The sequence below is a fragment of the Chenopodium album genome, chromosome 3 (genome assembly GCF_948465745.1).
Source record: "Chenopodium album chromosome 3, dcCheAlbu1.1, whole genome shotgun sequence".
Taxonomy (NCBI): domain Eukaryota; kingdom Viridiplantae; phylum Streptophyta; class Magnoliopsida; order Caryophyllales; family Amaranthaceae; genus Chenopodium; species Chenopodium album.
This window is the reverse complement of record NC_137836.1, coordinates 58,317,849-58,335,893: the sequence shown is the minus strand read 5'-3', so window position 1 is coordinate 58,335,893 and position 18,045 is coordinate 58,317,849. Positions and strand designations below refer to the sequence as shown.

General features: G+C 34.1%; 1 long non-coding RNA gene across 1 annotated transcript; it reads left to right on the top strand.

The window, feature by feature from the left end:
- Nucleotides 1-13,035: 13,035 nt before the first annotated feature.
- Nucleotides 13,036-16,452, top strand: LOC145624000 (uncharacterized). Its single transcript, XR_014110355.1, has 3 exons — nucleotides 13,036-13,394; nucleotides 14,144-14,230; nucleotides 15,920-16,452. It is a non-coding gene; the product is annotated as an uncharacterized LOC145624000 (long non-coding RNA).
- Nucleotides 16,453-18,045: the final 1,593 nt, after the last annotated feature.

Sequence of the window (18,045 nt, the reverse complement as noted above, 5' to 3'; positions counted from 1 at the left end):
TCAATTCAATGAAAATTTGTAAGATTCCTTCTAGTTTCTTGAATTTTGATTTTGATTACTTTCTTTGCTCTAGAATTTGTTGATTGATTGATTTTATTTTTTATTAAGCTTGAAATGAATATGATTGTGATATAATTTGTTTTGTTTCTCAATTTCACCATGATTAGTGAGTAGATTAGTTGCTAGGGAGAAGGGGAAGCATGCTTGATTGATGATTTTTTCTAGTTGATAATCCTAAATTAATTGAATTGTTGCAATTAAATTTGTTGACATAGTTGTGCATGTGATTAATTAGACTAGGAGTGATCAACCTATAAGATTAATCTAGATTACATTGCAAATTTCAATGACATGAACCCTTGATTTGAGAATTGCTTTAATTGATTGAATTTTATTGTGATTTTTCCTTGTTAGCCATTCATAGTGAACCCTAGCTTGACTTATAGGAGATAGATTTTGGATTCCTTTGATTGCAACTATTGTTTGTCCTTTGTGATGTTTGAATCGATTGAGTGATATATCAATTAGCATAATCATTGAGCTTGCATGTGGAACCTATATCCCTAGTGTTTGGCATATTTAATTCTCCGATTTGTCTAGTTTCTTGATACTTTAGTCACCAACCATAACCATCTACATTCTTCGAACTAGCTTGACATAGGCTATAGCTTGCACCTACTCATTCCTTTGGGTTCGACCCTTGACTTACCATATACTCGTATTAGGTTGGTCGATTGTTTACAAATTTAGTTTGGGTCTCGGAAGGGGTAGATAACGACCTACATTTTCCTCTTGTCAATTATCTACTAGGATATCAATGTGTGGTAAAGGGAAGTCGTCCTTTGGACTTGCCTTATTTAGATCTCGATAGTCGACACACATTCTTACCGTTCCATCCATCTTTGGAACTAGGACGACATTCGCGACCTGTTGGGGGGTATTTGGATACCCTGATAAAACCTGCAGTTATCTGTTTTTGTACTTCTTCTTTTATTTTAAGAGCTACGTCAGGTTTCATTCGACGTAACTTTTGTTTTACAGGTTTTATTCCTAGAATTAGTGGTATTGTGTATTGAGCTATTTCTCTATTTATTTCGGGCATATCTTCATATGACCAAGCGAATACATCGATAAACTCTTTTAGTAGATTAATTAAATCGAGTCTACTTCTTTATTAAGTGTTAGTCCGATTTTAACTTCTCTTTTAATGGTTGGATCTTTTGAGATATCAACCGTTTCAGTATCTTCAATTACTGGTGTCCTATTTTCAAGTGTTTCCATTGCTTTAATTATTTCTTTTTTATTTTCATTGTTAGTTAAGCAATGTCCATCATCTTGGGTTTAAAAGTGACACGAGGAGTAAGCAAATGAAGACATATTATTAAACTCGGAAACCATTATATCAAATAAAGATATGTCCGTTGGGACTTGACTACTAACTATTCTAGGAGAAGGTGCTAAAACAGAAGAATTGAGGGAAGGTGCTATAACTAGAGACTTAGAAGACTTGATAGGGGAAGACTCTAACTCGGACTCTAACTCAGATGATTTTTCGAACATTGGTCCTTGTCCTGTTGTTATGGATATCTTTTTTCCACTTGGAGTAGTCACCTTCACGGTCTTTAATTTTGCCATCCTTAAACTAATCCCTCGGCTGGAGTGATAAGCTTAGAAGGGTCAAAGCTATCACTTTGTAGTACCGTTTGAATGAGCAAGGAGTTATCCTCGACATATGTAGGCTCATTCTTTTCGTGCCCGAAGAGAAGTCCCATGACATTAAAGTCAAATCATGGAAGTGCTTTCTCCTTATGGATAGGAGCTGGGACATCATCTAGAAAGTTACAATCTAAGAAGATTTCAAACCCAGGTTGTCTTATCCCATTCACTACTACAAAATGCGTATTTTTTAGACGTTATTAGCTCGACACTGTGATAGGGGCGTCAGGTAATTATTATAGTGTGCGTGTCTTCTCGACGCTGTTTGAATTTGATATTTAATTTCGACTCTAAAAAGCGTCGAGAAACCCTCACGTGTGGGGCACGTGATGTACTTTGCTTAACCTACATCTTCAGAATTCATTTTAGGGAAAAAAACCGCCGCTCCTGAACAAAAGTAGAACCCTTGTTCTCAATTGTTCTTATTATCATCTCTTTTTTCGATTTTAATCCTCCAAAAATGCAAAGAATTCATCAAGCTTGGATTAAGATATACTTTTCTCTTTATATTACGTTGCGGAATTTTCCTTACTTATTGTCAAATTTAATCAAATACGTTCAGATCGATGATTCTGAGGTAATACTTTTTTCCCTAATTTCCTTTTAGAATTGAGTACTTTAATTTAGATCATTTTAAGGGTTATAATTTTGAGTAATGTTTTGATGATATATGGGTTTGGCTCTTGAAGAACAATTAGAGGGTTTTGTTTATGCGTCTATATGCTACAAGGCTACAATTTTAACCCAATTCTAATATTATTTTTGTTTTTAAAAAGCAAAATTGCTTAAGATATATGATAAGTTGGTCAATGATTTCTTTCACTTCTCTGCTTCTGTAGTTCCAAATCTGCTTTATTTATAGTTAAATAAAAATCTATGTCAAAAACCACCATCATTACCCACCAATATAACATTCCAATATTTCCTTCTTTTGCTGCGAGAATCCACCATCAAAAACAAACCTTTCATCCAATTTCTCCAAGAAATTCAAAGACCCACAAATTTTCGAGCGTCGTCCTGTAGGCCGTTTCCAACACCACATTTTTGAAGCTCCACCAGCCCACCACCAACCGCCACTACCGTTAATTTGGGTGATTAATACCTAGTCAAGCACCCAACTTGACTTGGTTTTCATCGGGCTTCATTCGGGTCTCTATCGGGCCGCATTTGGGTTTACTCTTTGTAGAACTGAGGAGTGTGGCTCCATTGCTTCGGGGCTCCGCCATTGAAGGTGAGGGCGCTCTAACAGGTGGAGTGGACGCTCTAAGACACTGACTGGACGCTACACTTTGGTATTATCGACCTATATTTCAGCTTTGTTTGGGTTGAGAAATTACATTTGTGTTGCATATTATTATGCTATCGTTGATGAAAGTTTGCTGATTATTGAATTGATTAATTTCTTTTTCAATCTCTTTAATTGGTACAAAATTCTTGGTGATATTTTAGTGAATCTTGACTTAAATTTAAGAGCACTATTGATGTTTTTCGAGATGGTGCAAGTTGTTGGTATGAACAATTGTGAAGTCGAATTGGATTTATTTACAAAAAGAGATGATCTTGGCTCCATTTTTATGGTCAAGTGGTTTTTATTGGACCCCCAATTTACGATGAAGAGAAAGACTTCAAGCTAGATTGTGCTCCACCTCATGAGATATCATATGCTCCGTCTCACATTCCTTCGGTTGATGATCCTTATTATTTAATTGGATTAAACGTTGCTAAAAGGAGATATGATTTTGTTTTTGTGATAGGTTTTGTAAACTATATATGTTGTCTACTCTTGTTTGGGAAACTGGGACAAAATTGCTCATAAGATTGATAATAGGATCATTATTTGTGTTGGTACTTTTCCTTGGTTATGCTTTGTTTATTGTCAGGGACAGTTATGTAGGAAGATTAAGAGTAAGATTGGACTTGCTGAAGGTGGATATAGCTTTGTGAAAGTCACTTTGGTTCCTTGTCATTTCACTCTTGGATTTGTTGTTTGCGTGTTTGATCCTGGAGGTGTGTTGATGATGCTACTTGGTTACGAGTGATGTTTATTTGCTTTCAATAAATGACATCTCCATTCGTTTGATCATGTCTGCTTGATGTTACCTCTAGGAATTGAGAACAATTCCTTTTGAAGAGGAGGAGTTTGATGCGAGAGCATGGACACTACTTTTGGGCCATGTTGACTATTTTTTACTTGATCAAGATCGGAATATATTTTGAGCTTGATTTGAATTATTTAGATGATTTTCCTCGTATGTGGGATGTGACTTAGGTTGTATTTATTTAGTTACTATCTTGTAATTAATCCTAGCCTTTTATTTTGTTGGTTTGAACTTGTTGTTACTTGATTTCTCCTCCCTTTTTCTTGGGTTTTGTTGGTTATTTCATATCATTTGGTATCAAGAGCCTAGGTTATTTGCCTAGAAAGATCCTACCTTTTGGAATTTCTCTTTCCCCCTCTCAAAAGATCTCATCTTTTCCCACAAAAATTTGAAATTTCTCTCAAAAATACAAGCTTTCTATGTTGAAACATGGGTGATAGATACTATTATGAAGATGATGAAAGTTACAATGAACACTCTAGATTGGATGCTCTAGAAAGGAAGTTTGTTAGACTTCTTGAGGTCTTGGAGAATAGAAGAAGTCCTAGAAGATGTCCTAGAAGAAGGAGAAGCCCAAGTGGAGAAGATGATTCTCACTCTCCTCACCGGAGAAAGGAACACCACCAATGGCACCATGAGGAAAACTGTGACCAAGATATTATTTTGAAACTTCCAGACTTCGAAGGTAATAGTGATCCTAATGAATTTCTTGATTGGGTTAGAACTATGGAACAAATTTTTGATAGAAAAGGATATAATGATGAAAAACGTCGTAAATTGGCCATCATTAAACTTAAGAAACATGCATCTTTGTGGTATGAGAATTTTAAAAATCGTAGGAGGATTGAGGGAAAAACAAATCACATCTTGGGATAAATTGAAGAAGCACATGAGTAGAGCTTTTGCTCCTAGAGATTATTTGCATGATGTTTTTCTTAAGTTGAATGCTCTCAATCAACGATCTATGATGGTGGAGAAGTATAATAGGGAGTTTAAAAATCTTTCTATTTTGAGTGGGATTGAAGAGGCCCTAAAACATAAGATTGCTAGAAACATTGGTTGTCTTGAGAGGAAGCTAAGGCTAAAAGATGATGTTTGTGCCCATGGAAGTATTGATCATGTAGTGCAAAAGGCTTTGAACTTTGAGAAGCTTGCTAAGGTGAATAGTGCTAGTTGGTATTCTAAACCTTCTTTTAAAATTCCTTGTGCATCAAAGGATGAAACACACAATCCTTTTCCAATTATAATGGACGAGGCTATGAGTAAAATTGAAGCTCCTAGTATGGATGAAGAAATATCTACTCCACATTTTCCACTTGATCATAAGAGAGACCATGGTCCACCAATCTATGATGAAAAGGTCGTGTTTGAGGCCAAGTCAACAAATTGCAAAGAGGCATTGCCGATTATGATCTTGAATGAAGTAAACATGTAGTCCACATTTCATGTTGATGATTATTTGTCTCGAACTTATGAGAATCTCTTAAGTGAGGTATATAATCCTACTCCTTCCTTATGCTCTTCTAGTGAGGTTTTTGACATTCATGTTAATGAGAGTTGTGATGATTACTAGATAGAGCATGAATTAAAAGAAGAATTTAAGTTGGATGTTGTAAAAGCTTCTTTTAATGAGCGTAGTGGTTGTTCAATAACTTCGAATTCTTATGAACATCTTGAGCTAGATTCTTGTTTACCATATTTTCATGTTGGTAAAAGTATTGCAAGACAACAATTTGAAAGGAATTCTTTATTCTATGGTGTGTTGATTGGTACATCTTGCATTGGTTCCACATTTGGTGTTGGATATTCCTTCAATGATGTTTTTCAATGTGATTCTACACTACTTGTTGGGTCATCATGTGTTGGCCAATCCCCATGGTTATCGTATTGCGCTTGTTGTGGGTGCTTGGGTAAAAGAATCAATAATGTGAATGGTGATACTATTATTCTCCTCTTGCTCTACACAATGGTTCACTTAATTTTACTCCTCATTTTGCTCAAGTTCGTCATCTTGGTGTTTGATCCGGGTAGGTACATCAGTTGAATGTGTTTTATGAAGCCAAGTAGGATTTATTGCTTTTAATAATGAAGTCATTATCCAAGGTTTGGTTTGAGTTTTATGTCATCTCTAGGAATTGAGGTCAATTCCTTTTCAAGAGAGAGGGTTTGATGCGGGAGCATCATTGAAAACTACGAGTTGTGCGACTATATGTTTCAATTGGTGGCATTTATGGCTCCATTCTACTTTTGGATAACTTCTCTATGTTATGACGTGACTTAAGTGAATAAAAACAATCCTTTTGTCTTGATTTTACAATTGATTGTTGAAGATAAACAATGGGAACGAGGATGAGAGGGAAGAAGCTTATCAATATATGATGAAACTACTTCATTCAGCCATATCTCCTTTGTTAGAAGGAATTTTTAGTTGCTTCAAGTTGGAGGTGAAAGTAGAGTTCAAGATCTTTCCAACAACAGGTCACATGCCAAATTTGAGCAAGAAACGAAGAAGTTATGAACGTTTGAGGTTGAGCTGTCCAGGCAGTCGCGGGGAGCAGGGGAGTTCGGCCGAACCGAAGAATGTTCGACCGAACCTCTCAGACAGTTTTAGACCTGATTTCAGCATCTTTGTAGGAGTGGTCGAACTCCAAAAGTTTGGTCGAACCTACCCACAAGTGTGGGTAGGTTCGACCGAACTTACCCTGAGTTCGGCCGAACCTTTTCCCGTTTTTCTGTCAGCTTGTGCGAACTATTTAAGTTGCTTTTAAGACGTTTTTGCTTTGGAATTAATGTTGAACTTTGCTTGATTTTGTAATCAAAAAGACTTTATCTCTCTACCATAATCTTTGTGATTATCTTGCTTTCTTTGTGATTGCTACCTTGTAATCTTTGTGGTTACACCTTAATCCTAGCTTTACTTGGTGTTAGCTTTGATTAAGACCCCTATTTCATTATCTTGGTTATTTTGAGATAGGTTTGCCTTATTTTGTTGGTTTGAACTTGTTATTACTTGATGTCACCTCCCATTTTCTTGGGTTTTGTTGGTTATTTCATATCAACCATTGCTTGATGATGACACTGTTTTGTCAGCGTTATATCCTACATGCCTCGGCAGCTTTCTTTTCTTGAATTTTCCAGTTTTTCGCAGTGTTATTTCGACTTTAGTTGTGAAAGATATTTCCCTAATTTCCTACATGTAAAAATCCTATGTTTTTTACGCATTACGGATGGTCTTTCCAATGCGGACCTTTTTATGCTTATGCCAATAATGTTAATCAAAATTACGCACATGAAATACTTAGATTTTTTCGAGTCACATCTACTCATTCTAAATTATTGCCAAAATAAATTTTAGGAATTAAAATAAAAATAATCCCCAGCGGAGTCGCAAAAAACTGTAGGGAATATTTCAAGCATACCACACTTGAGCCCCACTGTGATCATACACTTAAGCATGGTGGCGTCCAAAGGGAAGGAAGCTAGAGCAAAAGAGTCACAACAAGTTTTAGGAACTTGTAAAACATTCATAGGGTGAAAATTACACCCTTTAATGATCCATAAGATCGTCAACTCCAATAGGTCTGTAACCATTGTAATCCCCCGTATTTTTAAATATTTTATAAAGGAAATATTATTTTATTTATAATATTTATTTGTATTTTTTCAGAATTTAATTTCAAAAGTTTCAAATTATTAATTTGGGTCGAAAATTATTTTGTTACAAATTATTTTATGCACTTTCATTCTACAATTTATGTCCAAACAAACAAAGCCTAGTCCATTGTTATTCACTTAATTGACCCATTAATGTTATAAGGCCCAATATTCCTATTTACGCTACAATTTTCTCTCCTATAAATACCCCATACACCCCTAAAATTTTCCCCACAGAAAAGGTTAGTCTTTATTTCTTTTTCTCTTATTTTCTTTTCTTTTTCCTTATTTTCTTTTTCTTTTCTTTTTTTTCCTTTTCCTTTTCCTTTTCCTTTTCCTTTCTTTTTTCTTTCTTTCTTTTCTTTTCCCCCTTTTTCCTCCTTACGTGAGACTTCTCACGGCACTACTCTGCTGCTACTATTCACCACCAGCTGTTGCCAGTCACCGGGAACGCCGACCACCTGATCTTGGCGCCACTGCCACCCTGTCGGCAGTCGCCCCTTTTCTCCTTCCGCTTTTGTCTTATTTTGCTTAATGTGTATTAAATTATTTTGGATTTGATTTTAATTGTTTGAAATTAGTTTTATTAGTATGAAAATTATACTTTGGGTGTTTAAATTCATATTTTCATATTATATAATGATATTTTAAATTTTAGATTTTGTAATTATAAAACCTAGGGTTTTAATTTATTTAATTTGGGATTTTAGGGTTCTAACGATAAATTATTGGGGCTTTTGTACACTTAGTGTTTTTAATTGATGATTGAGTATAAAAGTGATGTGTTAATGAAGTTTTGAAGGGTTTTTAATTAATATAAAATGCTGGAAATAGTTTCTAAGTATTACTTTTGATGTTTTATAAAGAGGGTTTAACCACCCATTAAAAAGAGAGATTATTTAGGTGTCTTTAAATAATTTTCAGATTTTATAAAGCTTTTAACTTGCAGTAATTTCATGTAAAAGAATGTATTTTAAGGTTTTTGTGAAGAAAATTTAAAGAACTATATAAATGCCTTTAATTTTAACTAAAGGGAAGGTTTTAAAGTGTTGTTTAATTTGATTTTGAAGGTTTTAAAGTAAGTTAATATTGCTGTAAATTTGATTGTTTGGATATTAATTGAGATTTTGTTGTTTGGTTTAGGAAAGGACCTCATAGAAGGTGTTTTTAGTTGGAAAAGCGGTTTTTTCCAATTTGTTTATTCAAGGTACTACGAGTTACAAAACTTGCCTTTAGATGCATGTTTAGGGATGTATCAAGAATCTAGTATCATGTATAGAGAAGACTGAGCTTAATTGTTTGGTTATATATTGTGATTTTCGTATATTGTTATGAGACATGTTTGAGGTATAAGTATATCACTACGGTTGTGGGTGATGTATTAGTGATTTTCTTATCAATTGGATATGTTATGATTAATTAAAGGTTATGAATTCTTGGTTGTTAATAAGTGGAATTAATTTTGATAATGGTTCCATGAGGTTAATTTTTAATACTCTTTGATGAATTAATTATGATTTGAGTAAAGAGAGTTTATTAAAGTCTTATAAGATGAGGTTAAGGTTTTGGAGTGCTTTATGCACTCAAGATGTTTATACACTGAGGTAGTTAAAGGAATAAATAATAAATGTTGCTTGTCACTAATAAATTAAAAATTGAAATTGGAAGCTTGCTTTACTTGATTGAATGGATATTGGATTGATTGTATTATTTGCATGTCACTAAGTCTAAACTTGTAAAGCACGTAAAGTGCAAGATGGATGAGCAATAAAACTCTAAATTTGTGCACATCTAGAGTAATGACAATTAGGTGTTGGGGTACACAGGGTATTAGCCGTGCACTTTTCTCGATGTCGTCTGATCTACGAGTCTCTTATTTCAAATACTTTTCAAAAATTAGGAGTTAGATGGGATCTCATACTAGCTACGGTCACGGAGTCGCGCCATGGTCATTGGATGTTTTGTTGATGTTTCCGAAAGGAGTTTTCTTTTATTGAAAGAAAAATTAGGGGTTTTTCATTTATTGATGTTCCAAATGGAGCATGGGATGGACAACCTTGTATATTGCTTAATCCAATGATTAAAATAATATGAGTTAGCTACTATTAACTAGTGAGGTCTTAGTAAAACTAATAGTTGAGTCGTGTGTTGAGTCTAGGGGTGAGCAATACCGGGTACTCGGTAAAAAATTAAGGAAATGGTTATAACCGGTTCCACGATTTTAGAACTGGTCCCGGAACCGGTTATAATCGGGTCCATATTTTGAAAACTGGTCCCGGAATTGGTGGGAACCATTTCCAAAACCGGGTACCCGGTTCCTTGTAATTATCCAGATTTTTCAAACAAAAAAAAATTAATTTCTTGCAAAATTATTATATTCAACACACTTAGATCTACAATGATACAAAGGATTACAGATTTACAACAACAAATATATTAACAAAAACGAATTTAAAAAAAAAGTATTTCATCTCTTTAAATAACACTCTATTTGTCTCTCCTAATTCTAGATCTGACAAAAAATAAAAAAAATGAAACAAATACCAATCAATTGAAGTAAACATTGCATCAATAACCCAACAATGAATAAGAAAGTACTTGTAAGAAGAAGGTGCAACAAATCTCTTGTATGACGTGGTTTAGATTGTGATTTTCATGAATCATAGAGTATGGAAGTTGCAATTTTCATGTGATAGATTTTTTTTGGTGAAATGAATTAGTGTAGTGAAGGGGTTAAAGTATCAGTGTACTAGTATAAATGGTGTGTTTGGAGGTTGTGAAAGAATAAGATATTTTAGGTTTGTCAGATTAGACTATTTATATTAGGTGCATGATGTATGTTGGGTTTTGTCTTTTGGGCTTTTAGCACACAGCTATCTCTCATCCTTTTGTAAGTAGTAACCGGGCATCCACCGGGTTCCGTGTCCAAATTTTTTGGATCCGGAATTGGAACAGGTTCTAACCGGGTCCAAAATTTAGGAATCGGACCAGAACCCAATTGGACCAGTTCCGGGTCTAGACCCGCCGGGTCCAAACCGATACCGGTTCCAAAATCGGGTACCTTATATTTTTGCTCACCCCTAGTTGAGTCTATAATCTAATGATGCGTGATGATTGATTATTTGTAGCATGTTAGGGATTTCTTATTATATTTCGCAGCTTGTATGCACTCAGCTTTGCTGATTGCGTGCTTTGTGTTTCTTTCTTTGGTCATGGCCTTCGTCTTTCAATGACCCTGTGACGATCCAATTTTTACACTTGTAATATTGGGGGAGCAGATTAACCACAGGTTCTTACACATGTAGCATCCGTATCTAGGTGGTGGGATCTTGAATGGAGTAATGGTTGCTTTTCTCATTTTTATTGTTGTTTACTTTTGAAGATATTTAAACTCAATTTTAACTTTTATACTACTTCTATTGGTTTAAGTTTTGAATAAGGGTCTTAATGGTTCCAAGTTGTAAGACTTAATTTGGTTTTATTCGTTGGTTTTGAAACTTTTTTATAACTGAATTAGTTTTTCCGCTGCTAATTTCTGATATAGCCTTAATGTTTGAACACATGGAGGTAGCACATCAGTAATTCTCTTGGATTTTGTTCAGGGATATTTACAGGTTTAAAGAGAGAATTATTGGGGTGTTACAACCATGACTGGATGTTCGGGGATGAAGGTACAAATCCAACCTAAATGAGATTAAATTTGCCCTATTAGTAGGCCTCTACTTTATTCTTCTCGTATTCATGTGCGCTTTCTGACTAAAATGCGATCAATAGATTAACCGTAAACCTGTTTAATCTATGTTGGTTGAATATTAATGCACAAACAAATCTATTATTGGCGATCACTTGAATTATAATCATATTAGCCTAAACAAGATTATTAATTATCTTATTAAGCGTGATTACAAGTATAAATTCCCTTTAAACATGCATAAAAGACGTGATCAAGAAATAATAATAATAATATTAAGCAACATAATAACAATCATCATCATCATGATAATATTCTCAAAGCATAATAATATTAGCAAGATCCTAGGCATGATACTAACAAGATTAATAACAAATCCTAGCATGTCACTAAACATCAAAAATCAAAGCTTTAACCCTATCATGATACTAACATGATATTAGAAAAGAAATAGGAAGCATCTTAATATAATATCAGAAATATTAGTTAACCTTAAACATGATAATAGGAAGCAATAAAACATCCTAACATGGTACTAGGAATCAACAAAATAATCTAAGCATGATTTCTATATCAAAAGATCAATAAAGTAATTAAATTACTTATTTCAATGTCTCGTATCTCTTTCTAATAAAAAAATACACACGTTAATAACTTCAATGAAAATAATAAATCAAATAATTAAATTAAATAATTGAAATAAGATTTGGGACAAAACCCTCAGAAATTATCAACCTTTCATGTCTAGGGCAAAGGCAACTTTGAACTTAGCTAGGTGTGTCTAGAACTCATGAATGTGTTATTTTGTGAGAGAGAAGGTTTAGAAAAAAAATAGAGAGAGAGAAAGAAAAAACATCTAGCTTTTAGAGAGAGATGATTAGGAATAATGATTGTGAATGAATAAAAACGGGAGATACGACCCCTATTTATAGAAAAAATAGTCCAGAATCAAATCAATTCATATTCGGAATAAAATACATCATGTCGCCAACGGCGACAGCTGTCAGCGCCAGGCGACAGCCTTGTCGTCTTGCGCTAAGTTAGATTAAACACGCTTTCCACGCAGAATCCTCTTCTTAATACGATTAAGCAACTAATTCCACGTTGATCAGATTAAAATCATGTTTGTAATAAAATCACATATTTTATTCAAAATAAAACTATTTAAAATATAATTATCAATCCTAATCTTATTAGAATTTTAAAGAACCTTTTAGATAATTCTAGAAGATTAAAATCAATCCTAATAACTTTAGGAATAATAATTAATAGGCCCTCCTCTAGATCATTGGGCCACATATAAAATTCTTTTTGGGCCAAATTTAATTTAATCCATAACTTCCTCATTATTCATCGGAATTGGGCTTATAATATATCGTTGGAAAGCTCTTTTCGAGCCTAATCCAACTACACTATTATTGGACCCTTATCATGGACCAAACCAAATTAGACTGGCTATTTCATAAATAGAGTGTAAGAAGAAATATTTTCAAAACAGAAAGAGATATATTTTAATAAAAACATCCATATCACTAGACATTTCACACTTTCACTTCGTTCAATAATCAAATGACGTGAAAGATATTCATCATTGAGTTTCACTAGTACAAAATTGTGCTTAAGTAACACCCTTTAGTAACACTTAAACAAATTCATGATTTTTTGATTTTTACGTAACACTTTTGTAACATTGTGGTATTAGGTAACATTTTTTGTAACACTTTAAAATTATGTAGCACTTTCTTGTAACACATAGATATTATGTATCACTTGGTTGTAACACTTTTTTTTTTAATTTCTTTTTTCTTATCAAAACTGTTTACCTGCTTCAAAATAAAATAAAGTTTATTGAAGAAATAAAAAAGAGGAAAAGAAACAAGGCAAAACCAAATGCACAAAAAGAAATAAGGCAAAACCATGAAAAGCGAAAAGCGACAACGGAACAAAACCAAACGAAACTCAAAGTCTGAAGCGACACAACCCTAACTCCCTCTTTGTCTCTCTCACATCATTTCGATCGGCGACCACCAGGCATCGTACCAGTGCCACAGTAAGCATCAGCCACCATTTTTTACGATAACCAGGCACCAGCGCACCTTTTTGTTGTAGTATGTAGATCTGTGACCACCAGTCCTCACTCTCCTGCCTACCATGCCGCCACACCGCCTACCGCCACCGACCGGAGTGACCGAGTGAGTAAGTGACCACCGATTGAAGTAGAGCAACTGAGCAAGGTATTATTGTATTAAAATTTAAATTATGAACTATTTAATTTGTTATTTAGTTTTAATTTTAATTATGTATAATTTCAGTCATTTAATTGATTAAATTGTTGATTTGTTGTTCATTATTGTGTTATTACTTAATTAATTATAATTTTAGTCTTTTATAATTTCATAATCTTGACAGTTCTTTGACAAGGTTGTTCAATATGTTCATTGTGGTGTTGAAATGTTGAATTGAATTGAACTTTATTTGGTAAAATTGCTACTTTGTAGTCTTGATTAGTTGGTGATTAGACTTATTGTTTCATACTTTGATGTAATGGGTAGAGCTATCAAGTTTTATGCTTTGTTGGAATCTGGTGATTTGGTTTATGCCCACCAACTGTTTGATAAAATTCCCCAACCAGATGCTTCTATATACAACACCTTAATCAAGGGTTATTTACTTGTTTGCAATGCTATTTGGATAGGGAGTGCTTGATTTTGTACTTACGAATGTTGCAGGACTCTGTTTTGCCTAACAATTTCACGTATCCTTCTCTTGTTAGTGCTTGTCGCATTGATAATTGGATTTTAGAAGGCAAGCAAATTCATGCCCATGTTGTCAAATTTAGGTTTTTAAATGATGGGTTTTCTCATAACAATTTGCTTTACATGTATGTGAGTTTTGGTTTATTAGAGAAAGCTCGTCGGGTTTTTGATAAGATGCCACGAAGCTCCGAAATGATGGATTCAAAATTTTTTTTATACTTTTACAGGTCATCAAATTCAGGGTGACTCACTAGATCCGAAATATTGGATCTGCCACTGCTGTTGTATCTACAAGTTTGCATTTCCCTCTATTGGTACAGTGCTCAAACAAAAAACATTACTTTATCTTATGAAACTGGTCCTTTTCTTAAGTTTTACTAATAACTTAACCACTTAGATAGGTGTAATAGACTAACCTTGGGAGGGGAGGGATACTATTGGCATCATAGTGTATTTCTGTTATAAGGCAGCTTGGGAAATAGGTTGAGGAGCTTACATTTAGGGAGGAAATCTGTGGACAGTGAACCAGATTGATCAAACACCACCAGGCAGAATTGTCATATTTCCAATTTGTGAGTGGTAGCTTCTTTTTCTAAATTTCAACTGATCTTCTTCGACAAATTTATCAACTTTCCAAATTCCAAAAGTAATATTCTTCGAGCAAAGTCAATTTAGAATGACGCAATTTTTTAAATTGGTCCAACCTTCTGAAAACAATTTCGAGCCTTAATTTTCATTAGACTTTAAAAATGACATACATCTACATACTTTTATAAAGTTTAACTTTCATAAATGGGTTGTCCATACCCACTATATATGATATGTACCATGAACAGCATGCTTTAATTAATAAAGCAGAGCTAAAATAAACAAAGCTTGCTGCGTTTTTTTTTTCTGCTGTAATAACAATAGTATCACCATGGTTTATCAATAAAATTACCTTGTTATATCTGTTTTTCTTTTCTAATGTGCTTCGTTATCTCAGCTCAAAGTTATAACAGCATAACCTTGGGCTCATCCCTCATTGCTAGGGATATCTCTTTGCCTTGGGTATCTCCCTCCAAAGACTTTGCTTTCGGGTTTCAGAAGATTGAGTCTGGAAGTTTTCTGTTAGCCATATGGTTCAATATAATACCCGAAAGTACCATAACTTGGTCTGCCAACAGAGACATTCCAGTACCCAGGGGTTCAAAAGTAGAACATACTGCAAGAAGCTTGATACTTACTGACCCAAGTGGGCGCGAGGTATGGAGAGCTAGGTTGTTGGCTGGCAGCAGCAGCAGGAGTGACACTTGCCTCTACAACTATGCTCGACACTGGAAACTTCGTGCTGATGGATCGAGCGTCAGCTATACTTTGGCAAAGCTTTAATGAGCCAACTGACACTCTTTTGCCTACACAGATGTTGAATCAAGGAAACCGACTCATTGCAAGTTTTTTTAGAAAGAATTACTCGAGTGGCAAGTTCTCATTTAACTTAGGATATAACGAAAATCCTGCATTATACACCACAGATTTCCCCCTTTTCAACACACTGAACACCAACTATGAGACGTTCGCTGATCAGGGATTCGGAAGCCTAGTGGTGTTCGATTAGTCTGGTTCATTGTACCTTGTTGCCTTATAACTAATTTGATGGTAACTAATTTGATGGGGTTTATGTTGTTTCATTGAATGGTTGACGTATCATTTGCTCTTTAATTTGAAGGATAATAATGCGATTGTATATATATTCAAGTTTATATATATGTGTGAATTATATAAGTAGTAGTTTATAAGAATGTGCTTATATATATATATATATATATATATATATATATATATATATATATATATATATATATATATATATATATATATATATATATATATATATATATATATATATATATTTATTCTTGGCCTCAATACTAATTGATAAAAACTCATGTGATACTTTTAATGATTTTCATGAATGGTTTATTTTTGGTTCTTTGATATATGATGCTTTCTCACATATATAGGATCAAATGGATCAAGAAGAAGGATTGGAGTAGCAAGTAATGATGTCACGAGAAACACATTTGCATATTTTGTAGATGTCGATGTTTGGGGAGATAGATAGATAGATACTACGGAGTACAAGATTAACTTAGATAAACGTTTTTTTTCCAAGATTGAAAAGTTCGGAGCTCTCTGCAATTATTGATGCTGCTGTTGTCACTGTTATTGCTGAATGCTGCTATCGTTTGCTGCTATCGCTATTTGTTGACCTGCTAGATGCTACTGCTGTCTACTGTTAATAATGTTGTGTGTTGTAATTGCGCTGACTGCTATTTTTCTCTTTCTGTTTTTGAATTTGGTGGTCTCTAGAGACAAAGTCGGCTTTTATGTAGTTTGAATTATTTGGTTTTGGGGAGATACATTTGGGTGTCTACAAAGTTAAAGCTTTGATTTTTATTGTTTAGTGACATGCTAGGATTTGTTATTGTAGACACCCAAATGTGTTTCCCCAAAATAAAACTCAGTGATGAACATCTTTCACGTTATTTGATTATCGAACGAAGAGAAAGTGTGAAAAGTCTAGTGATGTGGTTCTTTTAACTACCTCTGTTACAGGTTATGTGCAACGATTCGACATTTTCCTTCTCTGATTTATGTCAAATCGCTGCATATAACCTATAACGGAGGTAGAGCTGTTCATGGACGGGTCAACCAGCTAAACCCGCCCAACCCGGCCCGCAAAATAAGCGGGCTTGGACAACCATTTTGAAAGAAATTGAAAATTTGGGCGGGCTAGGCCCGACCCGTTAATATAAATGGGCGGACACGGACAAGACAATATGTACCGTGGGCTAGCCCACCCGGCCCGTTTATTTCAAAAAGTAATAGTTTAATGATTTTTTAGTTAGTTGATTATTTAGTATATTTTAGAAAATAAATACAAAGAGACTATATTAGACTCTAACCTATTATTAGCTACAACTATTTATTTCAATTTTATATTTAATCATTATACTTGTATTAAATAAGTTCATTCTTTCCTTTTTTTCAATAACATATGTCACAAGTTAAATATGTTTTTTTCTAGTATCATTAGTGACCAAAATTTTTTTAAGATAACTAAATCGAAATACTATTAACATATGTAAATGATAAAAAAAAAAAAAAAAAAAAAAAATTAGTGTTAGATGTATGTAAAACAAATATTTTAGGCCCGCGGACAAGCCCGACCTGTTAATAGAGCGGGCTTGGACAATTTATCAAGCCCGCATAAAAGGGCTCGGGTCAGCTACAATTAGCCCGTTGGACAAAAAATGAAGTATAGGCCCGGCCCGTTTCCCATCCAAGCCCGCAAACGATCACCTCTAAACGGAGGTAGTATTAAAATATCTTTCAACCTGTTTTTGAAAATATTTCTTTTTACACTCTATTTATGACAATAGTCATCCCAATTTAATTTGGTCCATGATAAGGGTCTAATAATAGTGTAGTTGGATTGGGATTCAAAAAAGCTTTCCAGCGATATATTATAAGCCCAATTCCGATGAATAATGAGGAAGTTATGGCCAAAATATTAAACTGGGCCCGAAATGATTTTTATATGTGGCCCAATGATCTAGAGGAGGGCCTATTAATTATTATTCCTAAAGTTATTAGGATTGATTTTGATCTTCTAGAATAATCTAGAAGGTACTTTTAAATTCTAATGAGATTAAGGATTAATAATTAGATTTTTAAAGAGTTTATTTTGAATAAAATATATGATTTGTCACAAACATGATTTTCATCTGATCAACGCGGAATTAGTTGCTTAATCGTTTTATGAAGAGGATTCGGCGTGGAAAGTGCATTTTAATTTTGACTTAGTGCAAGACGATAAAGCTGTCACCTGGAGCTAATAGTTGTCGCCTGGCGCTAACAACTGTCGCCTGGCACTAATCTTGTCATCTGGCGCTAACTCCTGTCATTGGCAACAAGAGGTATTTTATTCCGAATAGGATTGATTTGTTTCAGGACTATTTTTTCTTATAAATAGGGTTTGTATCTCCCCGTTTTCATTCATTTAGAATCATCATTCAACCATCATCTCTCTCTATACTCTCTTTAAAAGATAGAAGCTTTCTCTCTCTATTCTTTTTCTAAACCT